This window comes from Lepisma saccharinum, chromosome 13 (genome assembly GCF_977018435.1).
Source record: "Lepisma saccharinum chromosome 13, izLepSacc3.1, whole genome shotgun sequence".
Taxonomy (NCBI): Eukaryota; Metazoa; Arthropoda; class Insecta; order Zygentoma; family Lepismatidae; genus Lepisma; species Lepisma saccharinum.
The window spans coordinates 80202767-80217898 of record NC_139241.1 but is presented as its reverse complement, the minus strand read 5'-3'; the positions used below and the strand labels follow the sequence as shown (position 1 = coordinate 80217898).

Below are 15132 nucleotides of genomic sequence, written 5' to 3'. Positions count from 1 at the left end.
AAAAAAGTGTCCTTATTTTTCTTTGGTCACTGCAGTGTCCTCTACAAGCATATGCTGAGAAACCGCAATCTCAATATTGAAGGTGAGCAATATATTATTGTCGAGGTAAAAAAAAAAAGTTCAGAAGGAAATTCTCTACAATCAGAATCAGCAGAATTTGACTACGTGATTCTAGAAAGTCCATATCTGTGACACGCCAGGGAATATTTCCTTGTTTTTTCCTCTTCTTCTATCAAAAAAAGAAGCTTTCTAAAGTTTCGGCCAGTATTTTAGCAGTTCGATGTGTTCATTCTTCACACGGCACCAATCTGCGTATGCCTCTCAGAGTTTCAATTGCGCCTTGGTGTGTGAGCGGTCCACTCATGTTTTTGAAGATTCGGGTTCGGGACCTTGCCTGGACATTGGTGTATTATTTATGAGTGTATCTTAATTAATGTGAGTACCGTATCGTGGCGGTGCGTCATGCTTTGGGATCCGGCTACGGGACGCGCGCAGTTTCGAATCTCCTGTGGGAAGCGTAACAGCTTTTCTCCTGAGATTTCGGCGAGTGTATTGGACCGTTGGCCACCTACCATCGTGAGGAAATGGGGAGCTAAGATTGAGTAGCGTAACCCAGTGATGGAAACCTACAACAACGATCCGAGGTTCGTCGTGCTAACCACACGTCACCCCAAGGACGTATTTATTGGGGGGGTCCGGGGGGTCCGGATCTCCCCCCCCCGAAAGACTTACCAAGAACTAAAATTAAACAATTAAAATATTAGCATTTGTTGCATAACCGATTGTTATTAATTTCCTTTGAATTTTTTAGAAGGCAAGGATCATACGGCTTTGAATGACATTGCAAAGAAGATTTATGTACACTACTTCTCAAAATAATATGCACAAAATATTAATCGGAAACTTACTTATCTCCAACTACAAGTAACATAATTTTTGTTATTCGATAAATATTCAATTATTCATCTATTCGACATTAATTTCATTGCCAGGGCACTTGCTTTTATGTAAATTATTCCGATCTTAACTACAGGTCGTAATGAATATGCGCTGTTATATCTGTATTCTTACACAGTCTTTTTACGTATTCGTGTAATAATAATATAATATTAACTTATGTATTGTAATTAGTATTAATTTGATTTAATATAATTATTTTAAATTAAACAGTATTATTATTATTATTACTATTCTTCTTCTTCTTATCATTATTATTACTATTCCTGGGACACTTGGTTTGGACCCCCCCCCCCAAACATATTTTTAGATACGTGCCTGGTCATCCCGTAACTGGTTGGATGGTCCCCCACCTCGATTTCATTTAGAGTTTTTCTCAAATTTTAAGCCCATAGCCTTCTCGTGTTTCTACTAAGTCCCGGGGGGGGGTTCACTTACAAAACAACTATACTCTTATACTCATACTACATTTTTCAATCACATTAGCTCACGTATTCAAAGCATACCTGTTAAATGTTTATTTCATAATCTTATCATGTCATCAGTAGTTGTATAAAGAAAAGGACAAATAAGAGAAAAAAAAGCTACACTTAGCATATGGAACTCTTGTCGAATTCATTCCTGCCAATTTTATAATAAATACCTCTGAATAGAAGTTATTAAAAAAATTATAATGCTGTAAACAACACCAACCTTACAATAACGCTGCTGGCGACATCTCTTTTTAGCTTTCGAAGTTAGCACACTGTTACAGCAGGCTTGTCCTAGAGGTAGCCATTGTTTTAAATGTTACGACTGAAGTATTAGAAAGAAACAGCAATTATATACATCGTAAATCACTAGAGTTGGGAATCTAGGTAGGGAAGATGGCAGCACTGTGCTCTTTTACTAATCCTTGAATGAAGCAACAAGGAGAGAGACGGAGCCAGACCTGCAACAAAGAAGGCACAAGGTGCAACACGGAGATAAAAAGAAGAAGAAATGTTGATGAATTTCGAGCCTGTGTTCTCGTCTTGCACAGTCGTAAATGCCAGCTCCTAAATATGCTTTATGGCGGCGGTTCGCACGTCCTAAAGACGCGTTTCATTGCGTAATGGTGCGGGTCTTAATGCGAAGGTTCATCTGTTGTCTTAGTGTTGTTAAGTGTTAGGTAGTCGACGCCCACTCGCTGCACTAATTCACCCAGTGCAGGTGTTCTGTGCTCGTAATCCTTCTGTCAAACCATTTCGGACAATTCTGGGAACTTCTATCTCATTCTGTATAGCCGTATCAGGAGAGTATAGTGGGTGTTCAGTGTCATTATGCACTGTAGCCTTGCTCAAACTTGTATTTAGAGGCAGAGGATGGAGGAGCAGTCACCTACTATACTCCTGAATCGGTGGCGTACCCAGGATTGTCCAAAGATGGTGGGGGTTATGCAGGGGTGCCCATCCCCCCAAAAAAGGTAGAAATTTCCCACGCCCCCTTTATGCCGAATTATTCACTCAAATTATTTTTGTCAGGCAAAATTTGCGGAACAATATAATAATAATAACAATAACCCGTGGCTCTACAGCCCTGGAAGGACCTTGGCCTATCTCCCGACTGCCAGTCTCCCTCCCACAATCCTACCTAGAGGTGTGGAGATCTTCAACCGGTAATGGGGTGACGTGGGGTCAGCACGTCGAACCCTCAGCCGTTATAGAAGATATCCGAGACCAGGTTACGCTACTCACTCCTAGCTCCCCAATTGCCTCACGATGGTGGGTTGCAACCGGTCCTATACACAGGCCGAGAACCCTGGGAACAATATAATTCAGACATATTTAAGCAATGTATGTTTACCTTAGGTATTGTTTGCAACATAAATATTTACATGTATATCACTTCGACAATGATTGAAACAACATTTTACATAAATGATAATAACTTCTGACTGCAAAGTTGTTGCAGTAAACTTATTAATAATTTACTAATTTTACACCACTTTTAAAATATCGGACGCAACAGGATGGAATTAAGGTAGACAATAAGCAACATTCATTGTGCGATATGCAGAGCAACTTTCGTTGCAACAGCATTCGTACGATACAGCTGCTCGTTTGTTTGCCGGAACCTGATGAACTCACGTGCTAACTACCCACAGTGCAATTGGTAGATGACGTCAAATTCAATACCATCCATTTCTTCCATCCTTCTCAATCCCATCTTCCCCGTCGCGATTAACCACAAGGTAGAAAAGCGACGTTAAATAACTCAGGATGAATAATGTTTCCCATTGCAAAGCTTCAGAAATACTTTACAATCAAATCATGTGAACAGGAAGGATAATATAATTTTTATAGAAATAATTACCTCTCTGTTTCTGAGATGGTGCTTCATTTCAACCGCATCGTCGCGATCACCCACAGGTAGGTAGAAAAGGCTGTACATAATAACCATAATTAAATATCAATAACAAGTCAATCAAACGAAACGATCCCCCATTTTTGTGTGAAGATATATAGAATTGGTAGCTAAACTATACAATTTTGTCCCCCCAAAAAAATTCCCATGACGCAGGAGCGTCATGAATTCTCCCTGTGGGCACCTCTGGGGTTATGTCCTATTTTTTAGTAGTCTGCTCTATATTTTGTCATATTTTACAGCATTTATTTATTTTGAAGATGCTGAACCAAAGGGGAGGGGATATAACACCCATCAAACCCCCTTTGGTCTCGCCAATGTTAAACTAAAAACAGTATTTATTTATTTATTTGCTTGACGGCGGGGAGGGGGGGCGCTAGAGGGATTAAATTTAATTTACTACCCTTAGATAATTCAGTACTCCTCAGGCACATGTGTGTCTACAGATTTTCATGTTCCAATATTTCCACATTCAAGTTCTTGATACTTCGATATTTCGGTATCTGACGTCACGAGTTTATCGTAAAATGCTTCAAACAATACGTTAAAAATTAAACTTACTGTATGCTGTTTACCAGTTGGTATTATATTGCTAGAATTTTGGTGCAAATGAGGTAGATTATTATGAGCTAAATCTTCTTAGGTAAATAATTGTCACTTCCTCTTTCCTATTCTCTCTATCTCTCATTGTCTTTTACTCATTCTTTCACCTTCGTTATCTTTCCCTGTATTGATTTTTCTCTTTTCGTGTATCAAATCTTTCTATCTCCCTGCCTCTCTTTGTCTCATTCTCTCTTCTTTCCCCTTCGCGTGTATTTCTCTTACCCTCTTTCTCCTTTCTTATATCCTTTCCTCTCTCTCTCTCTCTCTCCACTTTTCTCATCCTTTCTCTCCTCTTTTTCCTTTTTCTTTCCTCTAAAATATTCTTCTCTCGCTCTATTTTACTCATTATATCTCCTTTCCAGTCTCCTCTTCTCTCGAACTCTGCTTAAACTTCTCCTCTATGAACGATCAATCCATCGTACTCAATTACTTATTGGTATTGCTCCAAATTCTCTATGTGAACTATTTTGCTAGACGTTGACGCTCCTGCAAAATTGGGGCATGGTAATTCTATTCACATTGAGCATAAGATTAACGTTTAGTGCTTTCGGTTTTCGTTCACAGATGGCAGGAAGGTAGAATTTAGAATTATTTCCATAAATTCATTAAAAATATGAAAAAACGAACTAACTATTCAGAATAGTTATATCGTAGTAACTGAATTCTAAAAGCAAGAATCAGTAGTGTAGTCTTTTAGTAATGATAACATTAGGTTATACTGCGAGAGTTGAATCTTATGCAATTTTGAGTAAGGTTCTTATTCTAATTAAGAAGGAAAACTGAGAGGAGAAATAACCCCTTCCCTGTGTAATTTTCTGTCAGAATGTATTTTTTTTCTCTGAGTTTGCGTAGTAATATTTATAAGTAGCTGCTGCTTCAGCACAATTCATCCGAGTATCATGGTTCATACGTCTTTCTCTTCAGACTAGAACAGGCTTCCAAATAATACCACGCACATGTGACCATCAAGTATGAGGAAAGGGAAATCGGGGAAAATTTGGGAAATTTCTCCCCGAAAAATCCCTTTTGGTAACTTTGGGGCCCTCTGGACCGGCCCTGGATATAGGTACCCGATTATAATCTACCTTGAAAAATACTATGGTCTATACGTAATGTGTCCGCCAAGTTTCATTGCAGTATCTTCAATAGGTATGAGGGAAAAAATATTTCGCAATCCTGTTTGACAATACTATTAGATACCAGTGGCGGCGATTGAGTTCCAAAACCGGGGGTGGGGGGGAGACAGTATATTTCCCTTTGTAGAAAAAAATATCATATTGTGGGGGTAAAAGTGGCAAAAAGTAGGGGGGCAACGGTCCCCCCTAATCGCAGCCACTGTTAGATACTATTAGAAACTCGAACTTAGGAAAAACAATCTGAACTTGAATACTTTTCTTGGCACTTGGCACGTTTCCTCTTTGCCATTTTACACACCAAAACCAACAATAAATCACCAACAGTTCAAATAACGCAACACGAAAAAAATGTACATAAAGCAAATTACTAAACGCAACACACAAACAGTGATGTGCGTCTAAGCGTAAACAACGATAGTCTACATTCTACACGTAGACTATTTTATACACGTAGATTACGTAATCTGTGGAAACAACATGGCGAAAGGTGATAACTTAGCAAAGGGCGTCGTGGAATTAAAAGAAAATTATACTGCCTATCAGTTGCTGATGTGTGAGAAGAAATTTTCATATTCTTTCTTCGAAATTCGAACAATTTCTCACCTAGGAAGAAACCTAATATAGGAAATATTCTAGTGTTTTATGGGGAAAAGACCACTCTCGCCTCACTACTGCCATCTGTTGTTGAGTTTTGCATACTATTTATTTTCTTCCAATGTTGATAATAGAAGAGAAGATAAATTTTGTTGTAAATAGGGTTCTTTTCATTTCGTTGGGAACCAATATAGTTGAAAATGTCACTTTCCTTTCATGAAACCCTTGAAAATTAATTTTAATGCACTTTAGATTGTCTACGTAGTCTATGTAAATTACAACCCAATGTAATCTACGCGTAGATTACGTGTAGACAACGCATGTAGACGTAAACTTATAGTCTACGGCACATCATTACAAACGAACTCACGTTTGCACTTTGTCAGCATAACACAAAACACAGTTTACTTTCCTCTGAACTTCTTCTTCTTTGTCGGCATTGAAAATCGTGACTAAATAAAAGGTCGTTGTTTCTTCAATAGCAAAACATATGTTTCACCAACAAAAAAAACGTATTGTTCGTTCAACACAGGTTACTTCAGTCAGATATCTTCGCGGGCGTAACACAGAATAACGCCCAACACAGAATAAGCTATAGTGACCAAGGGCGTAATATTACGCCGAACACAGGGAAGGGGTTTAACGTAACTTTATGGGATGCGGCATTACTTTATTGAATACTTGAAAGCTGCATGTAGTAGCGAACATTCATATCGCCTATTTTCTCAATTGAATGGCTTAATAGTTACATAGGTTTTCAGGGAAACAACGTTTGTTATTCAGGTTTTTCTGCTTTATGCCTCGTTTCGACGCTAAGAACTCTAGAAAAAATGAAATGTTATCCTCGGTGTAAGCAACCATGCTATTCAGGATCACTAATGAATTCCAGTTTGCCATTACAATAAACAATACATGACTTATCTATGAAAAATCAAAATCTTGCTTACGACTAAGTTGGTTTTCGAAAGTTGTCCCAGATTTGTCTCTGTACACCTAACGGAAAAATAAATAGTAGGCGAATTGTCCACAATTTTCATTGTCTGTTTCCCACAATATGATTATGAATTGAAAAAAAAACTTCAATAAGCATAGACCACCACCTGCTTTGCATCAACAGAATTCATTCCCTTAAAACAATACAAGATGGAAAATAAAAAAGAAGAAAAATAGTGACTGACAATTTGCCTACTCTTATCTTTGCCGCTGACTGTACCATCCCTAATTTTTTGTTGTGAAGACTTACACTAGTTGAAGTTGGCAGTAATGAGCCATTGTTAACGTTCGACACTCGTAAACAGTAGGAACTGAAACTTGATTTATATTAAAATTTACAATAACGACGCTTAGCAACATCAAGTCATTTTACATATTATTTGGGCTTTCTAAACTCGGTTCAGTAATCCCCAGTGCCTTGCCATAAATCCCATAGATAGCAACACTGCTAAAGAACACAGAGATGTTCCCATTGCAGTTTTACGCCGTCCTGCAACGCATCATGACTTGATAGGCGTACCATATTACCCCACCCTGCCTCCGATACTTAAAATGTCTGCCGGAGATTGATTTAGCAGACAATTCCATGCCTTTCTACGTCTCTGTACAGCGTCTTCAGGCATAATTGATTTTCCATATGCATTTTACGTGTGTGGCTCTCCAATATATCTCTTTATACGTCATTAATGAGTTAAAAATCGTTCATAAATGTCTATAATTATGTCTGCTCGTAACCCCTTCAGTCGTATGTCGTTTTCGTTCCAAGTGTGGAACCATTTCTGTAACTTCGTTGCAATTTCTTTGTTCGCAGTAACATAGTTCGCATGGTCTGCCGGTGGAGGCGCTGCAAGCAGTAAATTTCCACAGAGATATTTTAGTGCTTGCAGTCCACCTGCCGCTCGCGAGAAATAGCGTAGGCCAAAGGGTTGAAAACTCGTAAGAAAACCATCACTGTCTGCAACATATTAAGAATGTTACACTTTATTACATTTACAAGACTGCTTGATGCAAAAAGTGAGCAATTAATTTTGTAAAAATGTAAGGTAAATCACAAGCAAAAGAAGTTCGAAAAGCCTTAATATTGTCAAATAATTCTTAAAATTCAATTTAGATGGGGCAAATTAAAGGCAAGCTTCATAAATTTTTGGTTTGTTATATAGGAATAACAATGCAGACTCCTGTTCATATAAAAGAGCAGATTTTCAAATTGTTCAACTCTACAAAGTGTTCCACTTTATGTGAACAGGAGTGTACAAACTCAAGCCATTTTCTTCCCACTGCCTTCTGAAAGAAGTGAAGTAATTTAATTTATCATTACTATGGCGATTCAGGGTTTGTAGACCAAACATTCGCTTCTCCAGGGGCGCTGACTTGTCAAAATTATTGGGGGGGGGTCTCTGATCACTTTTTTAAGTTTTAGCCTCAGTGTAAGGAATCTCATAAAAGCCCATGAATTCCTCAAAAATATCAAAATTTTTATTCACAGTTCGAATGCGGAATATGAATTGTCCACGAATGGATATATCACAAGTTTCGTCAACCATAATAGCAAAATATTCCCGAATTTTAATATCTGCTACCACGGAGCGCAAAACAGATCTCCCTAATATATCAATGATCTCGTTCTAAATGTTATGCGAGAGCCACTACCCTAGTTCATGCACATCGTTTTTTGAAACTCTTTTTAGTAAAAAATTTAACAATACTCATAATTACATACTTAGTATATAGTAATAAGTCATGTGTTTTGCTGTCTCTGGTCATAGCCCCCCCCAAAGTTGATGGATTAGCGGTCTCAGCCCCCCAAAGTTGATGGTCTAGAACATTTCAAATGTGTATTTAAAGAGAAGTTCATGTGCCACAATTCAGAGTAAACTTTACAAGAGAAGCAAAATAATACATTAGATCCTCTTAAGCAAAATTATTTGGGTGCTCTGCCCCCACATCGTTAACATTGGGGGGCCTCGAGCCCCCAAGCCCCATGGAATCGGCGCCTATGCGCTTCTCCATACTATTTCGAGACAGATAAAATTTTCAAAGCATAACATATGAGATTCTGAACATGTGACAAACTTATAATGTCATTTATTTTTCAAAATCTCTTTTCAATGAATTCTTGCTTCAGACAAACTGTATTTTGCAGTCATACAACATTTAAACCTTTTCACATTTTTCTTTTCAATTAGTTGAATATATTATTGAAATATTCCTTTATGTATCTCGATTATCTATCGTAGGGGTCTGACAGTCAGAAATGAAGACGAATGCTAAGAAAATGATTTAATGACAATATTCATTTAAAAACAGAAAGGGACTGCAAGATGAGGAAAATAACGAAAAGGGAGAAAAGTAAATGTGCAAAATTGATTTCTCATTGAATTAGTTTATTTTACTTCGCTTTCCTGCTACTTTTGACTAATTGCGAAGACAAGGATGAGTGATGATATGATGAAGGGACACTCACAAAGAACACCCATGCCCAATGCGGGATTCGAACCCGTGACCTCCTGTGCTAACCATTCCCTCACGGAGGTCTGCTAAATGTGTAAAGAAAATAGTAGAATTGAACGAAAAAGATTTCCTTTTGTTTTGTTTCGAATCAATTTGCTACGGAATCTAATGCGTCATATCCGGAAGAAGTGAGACAATTTTAATGTTATCACGGTTGATAACAAATTGGCTCGGCAGGAAGCGAAGAAGAACAGTTTATACTCTGAGCGCTATATCAGGTGAAAAGTTCTTATGTAACAGAAGGATCTCCATTTTCGTTGCATGAAAGAATAAAATAAAAAGTCAAGATCAATTTGTTCAATGTTGAAACTTTTTTCAAGCAAATCATATATTATTCCACTTCACCATATCGTGAAGCTAAATTCTGCTTGTCTACAGTTCATTCTATCACTATCACTGTCCATTCTTTTTCTTTATTTTCCTATTCTTTGCATTCCGTTTGTTCGTTGTGCTCCATTCTATCCCATTTCACTATTTACCCTCCATTTACCTTCATTGCATTTCCTTTATGTTTCACTATTTTTCCTTTCGTTGCTCATCCTTTCCAGTCTTTCCTCTTCCTTTAGTTTCCTTTCTTTTTCCATCTACCTTTTCATCCATTCTTTTTCCTTTCATTCCGTTCACTTTCTTCCTTTTCTTCTCTTTATTTTTCATTCCGTCCCTTTTCCCTTCTCCTCTTCATTCATTCCTTTCCTTTCTTGTCCTTTCCATTTTATTCTTTCCCTCGTTTTCCTTTGCTTTCTCTTCTTTTAACTTTATTCCCTTGCTTTTCTTTTCATTCCGTTCCTTTTCATTCCGTTCCTTTTCAATCCATTACTTTTCCTTTCTCCTCTACAACTAGCCCTTCTCCTTCCCTTTTTCTTAATTCATTTCCTTTTCATACCATTCCTTACTTTTCTACTGTACAATCAGCTCTACTCCTGGCCTTTCGATTACTTTTTCCATTTTCATTCCTTATCTTTCTTTTCTTCTCCTTTCGATTCTATGTCCCTTTCTTTTCCCTACGAGTTACCTCCCTTTAACTTTTTTCCCTTGCCATTCTTTTCACTCCTGTTCCTTTCCACTCTTAGACAGTGATGTGCCGTAGACTATAACTTTACGTCTACATGCGTTGTCTACACGTAATCTACGAGTAGATTACATTGGGTTGTAGTTTACATAGACTATGTAGACAATGTAAAGTGCATTAAAATTAATTTTCAAGGGTTTCATGAAAGGAAAGTGACATTTTCAACTGTATTGGTTCCTGACGAAATGAAAAGAATCGTATTTACAACAAAATTTCTCTTCTCTTCTATTATCAACTATGGAAGAAGATACATAGTATGCAAAAAACAAAAACAGATGGCAGTCGTGAGGCAAGAGTGATCTTTTCCATAAAACACTAGAATATTTCCTATATTAGGTTTCTTTCTAGGTGAGAAATTGTTCGAATTTTGAAGATAGAGTATGAAAAGTTCTCCTCACACATCAGCAACTGATACGCAGTATAATTTTATTTTAATTCCACGGCGCCCTTTACTAAGTTATCACCTTTCGCCATGTTGTTTACATAGATTACGTAATATACGTGTATAAAATAGTCTACGTGTAGAACGTAGACTCTCGTTGTTTACGCGTAGACGCACATCACTGCTCTTAGATTTGCCTTTCCCTTCTCATATCCTCGAACATCTAAAGGACTGAACAGTTCTGAAGAAAATACAAAAGAAAGATACAGTGTAAAGAGGGCTTGTGATCACCTCAGCTGTATTCAAAGAAATTGTGCACCACCTATTGTATAATACCATGGAAATTAAATGTCCATGTGAGAAACAAAATGCATAACTGAAGATACATAATATATAGAACCATGTGGCTTAGATTCCTCTTCAGAAACATAAGGAAATTCACTTACAAGAAAGGCTCCTGTCAAAATTCCACGTACGGCTAGTCATACGTGATTCACGCGACACCGTGACACGTGGTTGAATCACTCAGTGTTCTGAGCAGTTGTGCTCCTGTGCGGATGTGAGACAGCGGAATCTCTTTGTGATAACGGCTCGCATCACCTACTGAGTACAGATAGTGGGGAGGGGACTAGGAGACATGACTGTGACACAAAAAATAGCTTCTTCTTTCAAGATGAAGCTCACAGTCTTGAATTTCAACCAGCCACTAGCCGTAACCAATGGCGTTTCTCGCGGAGAGTCTAGGATGTTCAGCCCCTCAAAATTCTGGATTTTTGGCTCGAAGGACTATATTGAATAGAATATTGCATTTCTATGAATAAATTGAGTATAAAGAGGTTTCCAAAGCCATGAAAATACTGCGTAAGGCGCTTGAATGCTATAAAACCAGTGGCGGCGATTGGGTTCCAAAACTGGGGGAGCAAGGTGTCAAAACTGACGGGGGGGGGGGGGCGGGGGCATGAACAGTTTACTTTCTCTTGGTACGTAAGGTTTAGCATAGTACGGTGGCAAAATGTGGGGGATAATTGTCCCACGCCCATCCTGATCGCCGCCACTGTATAAAACTATTCACTATTCTTTACGCTGCACAGTTGCCAAGGTAGTTCAACTATCTTTCTAACTTGAAGCAAGCCTTTTACTTGAACTTCAACGAAGCATCCTAGTATTCACTTTTCGAAATTGCAATTAGGATTTTGATAACTTCAATGAAACTCGGACGTCACTATTTAAAATGTCCATATATTTTATCACTTATTGATCTACTGTGTTTTGTTTTTCGTTGCTATGCTCAAAATATGTATAGAAATTTATACATCGCAATTTCACATTATCAATAGTTAATTATACATCATATTAATTCAACAACGTTTGTTGTTGCATTTTTGAGGTTTATTTTTCTCCTCGCCTGTTGTTTCGTGAACTTTAAAGGCATTTGCTACATAGTCCTTTTACCAAGTTCGCCATTAATCGATTGATTGAATTGGTGTTTTTAAGTCCACTTTATGCACAGAAAGGCTACTTGGGACTGGACCTACAGTTTAAAGTAGGATCCGAACCACTATATGCCTCCACCGGGTATCGAACCCGGAACCCCTTGGCCATTAATCGAAAATACGGTCAATGTTAAAGCACAATATTATTTTAAACTGAAATTTTTGGCAATGCATTAAATAATTTATTGTGGTAAATTTATTTTTCCTCTAGCACTTAACACACTTTGTATTAAGTGAAGCCTGCTTTGAAGTTTACTTGCTGGCCACTATTATCGCTTTCATCTGTGGTTTCAAAGTAAAATTATTCACAATATTTGATATATGTGTGTGTGTGTGTGTGTGTGTGTGTACCAGTGATGTGCGTCTACGCGTAAACAACGATAGTCTACATTCTACACGTAGACTATTTTATACACGTAGATGACGTAATCTATGTAAACAACATGGCGAAAGGTGATAACTTAGCAAAGGGCGCCGTGGAATTACAAGAAAACTATACTGCGTATCAGTTGCTGATGTGTGATGAGAACTTTTCATACTCTTTCCTCCAAATTCGAACAATTTCTCACCTAGAAAGAATCCTAATATAGAAAATATTCTAGTGTTTTATGGGGAAAATACCACTTTTGCCTCACGACTGCCATCTGTTGTTGTTTTTTTGCATACTATTTATCTTCTTCCATAGTTGATAATGGAAGAGAAGAGAAATTTATTGTAAATAGGATTCTTTTCATTTCGTTAGGAACCAATATAGTTGAAAATGTCACTTTCCTTTCATGAAACCTTTGAAAATTAATTTTAATGCACTTTAGATTGTCTACGTAGTCTATGTAAACTACAACCCAATGTAATCTACGCGTAGATTACGTGTAGACAACGCATGTAGACGTAAACTTATAGTCTACGGCACCTCACTGGTGTGTACACCTAACCTAACCTAATTCACGCCGTCGTCAGAAGGCGAGGTTGCTAAAGGATTGTGCGATAAGTAAGACACCCCGACACCCCCTTGACATAAGTTTGAAATAGTTGACCCACACAACCAATCAAAATGGCCCAATCCCCTCTACCCTTGCTAAAGTTTGGAAACCGGGAAATCGCCTTAACAAATGAACATCACACACCAGCAGCCATTGAAGTTGAAGACACAGAGCAGAAGGTTTGACAAACAGCAACCAGTGAAGCATGGTTCATACCGGAAACATTGGTTTGCTCAGCAATTGGTCACCGACCACCGCCAAGTGAAGCGTTCAGCTGCTTCTGGTGGACGGGACTGTTTGCTTTTCAAATTAGCAATCCAAAGAGTCAATTCCGTACGGCACAGCGGAATCGACTGACATTCAAGAGGAAGATGCTTAGAATCGATATATCGATGCCGATCTCCCTGCTTCGATGTGTACACATGCACGAATGGGACACATCATGTTAAGGGTGAACACAACACTAAAATAGTTACTAATGGTGATAATAGATGGTGCTAAAGGAAAAAGAAAGGAAAATAATATAAGAATTGTTTAATCTTGAGACGGAAGAATGATGTGAGAGTCCAAGTAAAATAAATATAACACGCAATAAAAAAGTTGCAAATTCAAAAATAATAAATAGAGGTGAGAATTGAAGGAAGGAAAGATATTGAAGCCAAATACTAAACAAAATTAGTACAAATATCAAGAATAGAGGAACGAGTAACGTGCTCGCCGATTACACTTCTTGTCACTAAACAAACATACGTCGAATGTCAGGAATGATTCCGTAAAAGTTGAAATTTGCAAAATCCCAAAACTTTCCGTCCTTTCCCCAGTGAATGATTGCTTACAGGGAGCTTTCAGACTGTAGCCACAAACAGCAGGCGACACGGAGATTTCACACCAAAGCTACAAGCAACGCGGAGTCGCTTCAGTCGATCTGCGCAGTCGCGAACAACAGACCGAGACGACACGATGCACGCCATTGAGAGTACCGCCCAGTCTCAGCGACACGTCGTATCTTTTCGGTTCGAAAGGTTGCATTTATTTCTGAAAGTTAGTCTTCAAGTGGCACGTGTCGTTTGTCGCTTCGGTCTGAAAGCTCCCTATGACCGAGAAAAGAAAGCGGATAGCTAGAAAGAAGATACGAGGAAAGAAAAAGACAGGAGCTATAAATAAAAAGGAAAAATAAGGTCCTTACTCTGGAACGGAGGAGGGAAATTAAAGTAAATTTCCTAAGATGTTATACAGTAAAACCTCGTTAATCCGAACTAATGGGGGATAAGTTGACCGGTTTAACGAAAGTTCGGATTAACTGAAATAACCTACAAGAACAGTAGACTCCGTTTTATAGTGACAAAACACGTGTATTATGGTGTATTTAAAGGGCATAGGCCTAAATACATGGACGTTGGATGTACGTATTCTTAGCAGTTACGGAGCAATATCACGATTGTTGATTTCTAGCCACATTAAAGCGAAGTCCGCCTTATCGGGATCCGGATTAACGACGTTTTACTGTATTAGAATTTTACAGTATCATATTCGAATGAAAGTACAGCGATTCCAAACGGGCGTGAGATGAAGCGCCACATTTCAGGTAAAGTGAATCGCCACAATGTTCGAATTTCGGGTTCCGAAAATCCCAATGCATTCATAGAACACGTGCGTGACAATCCAAAGCTTAATGTTTGGTGTGGTCTTCACATTGGTGTGGTCTAGACATTCTTCGTGCCAGCAAAGGAGCTCGTGTGCAAGTGCACTGAACTGAATTTTGTGAGTTTTGTGTGTTACGCTGAAAACTTTGCGAGTTATATCATCATTTTAATGGTGCACGACGTTAGTAATAAGTTGTGTTTTATACAGCGTATATTGATACACCTGTAGATTGAATTGTATCTTCTGCAAATATATAAAGAAACAAACTGCCGGAGTACTAACTGAGGCGAGTGTGCAATGTTAGTATAGCCTACACATTTTCTTTCCACTATATTTGGTTAAAATGTTGGAGTCTCACGGTGGACACCCTGTATATCATGCGTTA

At 38.2% G+C, this 15132-nt stretch overlaps 1 protein-coding gene across 1 annotated transcript in view; it reads left to right on the top strand.

Annotated features, from left to right (window-relative positions):
* The window catches only part of LOC145997073 (uncharacterized), a 149207-nt gene that overhangs the window by 20336 nt on the left and 113739 nt on the right, over positions 1-15132 (top strand). The window lies entirely within an intron of this gene.